This window comes from Nycticebus coucang, chromosome X, assembly GCF_027406575.1.
Source record: "Nycticebus coucang isolate mNycCou1 chromosome X, mNycCou1.pri, whole genome shotgun sequence".
Taxonomy (NCBI): Eukaryota; Metazoa; Chordata; class Mammalia; order Primates; family Lorisidae; genus Nycticebus; species Nycticebus coucang.
In genome coordinates this window covers 93969982-93973026 of record NC_069804.1, presented here as the reverse complement: position 1 = coordinate 93973026, position 3045 = coordinate 93969982, and the positions used below count along the sequence as shown (strand labels likewise).

The window sequence follows — 3045 nt, the reverse complement described above, 5'->3', positions numbered from 1 at the left end:
AATCAAATTGTCAATATTCATCTAACTAGTGAAGAAAATTTGAGGCTCTTTCCAAATACTGAAATACAGATGTTATAGTCAGTAAAATGGGAAAAGTTAGCTGTAAAATTTGAGGATCAATTTGAAAAATATCTTGATTTCTCCTTTTGTCAACATAAGATTCATTAGTTTTCAATTTTCAACTCCTTCATGATTGATGATATTTTTTGGTGGAATTAGTTTCAATAATATTAATGAAAATTTAAGAAAATATTATGCCAGGTACAGTAAAGAAGTAATGGATGACATGGTTTGAGACCTAGGAGATGAATATTGATGGAAGGAGGTGCATAGAGATGTATTTAGACCTTGAAACCACCCACTGGTATTTTCCTCTCTCCTGGACTCTGGATCCAAGATATTTTCTGTGTTTCTCATTGTTATTATTGTCACAATGATAGATGACTTATGTACAGACAGGGAGTCAATGCTCAGGACAGTCATATCTGTCTATACTGCTTCATCTCTAGTGAATGGTTATTTTGGAGTAAAGTCTGCACTAGACAAAGAGTAAGAAGATGGGCAAAGCATTTTATTGAAGCATTCCTTATCCTAGCTATGGTGTGTGGCCTTCATTAATTTTAAAGCCATGTGTTATCATGCTTTTTAGAATAATGATGGTCATTTGTTGCATCATTGTTTTATTTATTTTATTTTATTTTTGCTATTCTTCCTCTAAATCTTGTTGGTACAATGCTTGTCCAAAATCTGTCAAGTCAGCTCACCTTCCCTAGCTCCGTTAATGCTATGCCTTGACCTATGCCAGGGGTGGGAAGAATGTTCATGGAGTCTGCAGTTATTGTTTGGTTGGGAAAAATTTTACTTTTTAGCTCATTATTTAATGAAATGTATTATCTTCATGTCATTCTGGGCATATAAGATCTGTTATATCTTTGGCTTAATAATGCTGGTACTGGTAATCTTGTGTGATCATTGCATAGACATATTTCTTACTAAATGTAGAGGATTACAGGAGGCAATGGACAAGATTTCTTTCTGCTGCATCAACTGCAATCTATGTTTACATGTGTTTCTTCTACTACTCTTTTTTCAAAAATAAAATGGTGTATAGCTTATTTAAAACATCATTTTACTTTGGCTATATAGCAGTTTTTCACAACCTTAGGGATAATTTGTGGAGTGATCAGTTACCTGGCAACAAGTATCTTTGTCTGAAAAATTTACACCAATGTTAAAATTGACTAGAGACTCAAGAAAACCAGGAAGATTAGACCAATTTCTCCTTCATAGGGGTGAAATTTGCACAGCAATAAAATCACAAGATATTTGGGCTTTAACACTCGGTACTTTCTGGGTCTCTCTTTTCGTGAATTGCTTAAAGTAACATTTATTTCCATTGATCCAACGGTTCACAGCAGATGCTTGTATTTTATGCAGTAGACATTACTTCAACACATGGCTAATCTTTCCCAAAACATGTTTATTGAAGATGAAATAGATCATCTCTCTTTGGTGAAGAGGACAAAGTTTATCTAAAGCATTTGTTCCAATAAAATAAATCAGAGGAAACTTGAATGCTAAAATTACATAAATAGCACTCTTCCTCACACTTAGTGTTTCTACATGATTTAAAAATCATGTTTCAGAAAGATTATATTATTTTCTCTTATGTGTTTACTGCCATCATTGACTTTTTATAGGGCATAGTTATGTAATGAATCTGGGTCCTTTTCCAATTTTTTCCCTATATATATTGAAGTTCTTGGCTGGGGTCAGGTTTGAACCCACCACCTCCAGTATATGGGGCCAGCTCCCTACTCCTTTGAGCCACAGGTGCTGCCCTATATATTTTATATATTAATTACAGGGGACCCACACTTTGAAATACCTAAACTTTCTTACATCTTGATTATCCAGTAGTACAGTCACAAAGTGAATAAATAGCTCCTTTAATGAAACTGACACAAAATATTTTCAGGTTGTTATATTGTGTATAGTGGGGATGGGGTACAAGTGGTTAGCTTACTATTGGATTAGCAAATAAAGGTTCAAGTTTCCTAAGAGAAGCGATTTATAATTTTGAATACATTTTTCTGGAACTAACTATATGTTAAGTTTTTCCAGAACTACTGAGTTTCCAGTTCAATAGTTTTCTATGCAAATGACTGCCTAAAACAATACTATATATTGATATTTTTGGAAAGACTCAAAACATCTGTTTTAAACCTTAATTTTAAATTTATTCTATTAGTTACATAAAATCATTTCATTACAAAATGTTTCTATGAATTGATGGACTCCACATCCTACATTGTGGCATGTACATCCTAGAAAAAGTGAAAAGTATAATTTCTTACCACCTAAGTATGCTTGAATTGAACAAATAGAAATTTGATCAAAAGCTGTAAATACATTCTCTTCTTTAAGACAAAATTTTATGTTAGAAGAAATCTATTGATTCTTACATTTTCTCCTCCATTTAATTTGCTTTTAAGACCTTTTAAAAAATAAACCAAACTTCAACATGTAATTGATAATGTTATATTTGTTTTTAGTTGCATATAAAGTACTTTTAGTATAATAGCACATAGTCTATGGCAATATAAATTGGACAGCTAGCTTTTGTCTTAATAAATTGGAATTGCTTTTACATGGTATAAATCTTGTAGGTAATATGTAAAAAAAAAGTTAATGGTAGGTTGCTGCTTTGGGTGTACCAATTATTTCTACTAAATTGAGCTCTATTTGAAAGTCTTTGGAATTTTCAATGTAAAATACTTTTCAAAATTCCAATTACAGTAGCATAATTTGAATGAATATAAATCATCTTGAGAAGTCCTTTAGAAAAGTACTTGTATTGGTTTATGGTTTCATAAAGGGTCTGAGTAAATACGTGTGTGTGTCTCTTGAATAACATGTAAACACAAGTGATTTAGCTGCCTAACTCTCAGTTGTATAATAGAATAGAAAATAGAATATTATCTAAGTTAATTAAAGGGAGTTTTTTTTTTAATCTCATTAATGACATGTATCTGCCTTTCACTC

At 31.8% G+C, this 3045-nt stretch overlaps 1 pseudogene; it reads left to right on the top strand.

The window, feature by feature from the left end:
* Positions 1–277: 277 nt before the first annotated feature.
* LOC128577586 (transmembrane 9 superfamily member 3-like) lies at positions 278–1245 on the top strand (annotated as a pseudogene).
* Positions 1246–3045: the final 1800 nt, after the last annotated feature.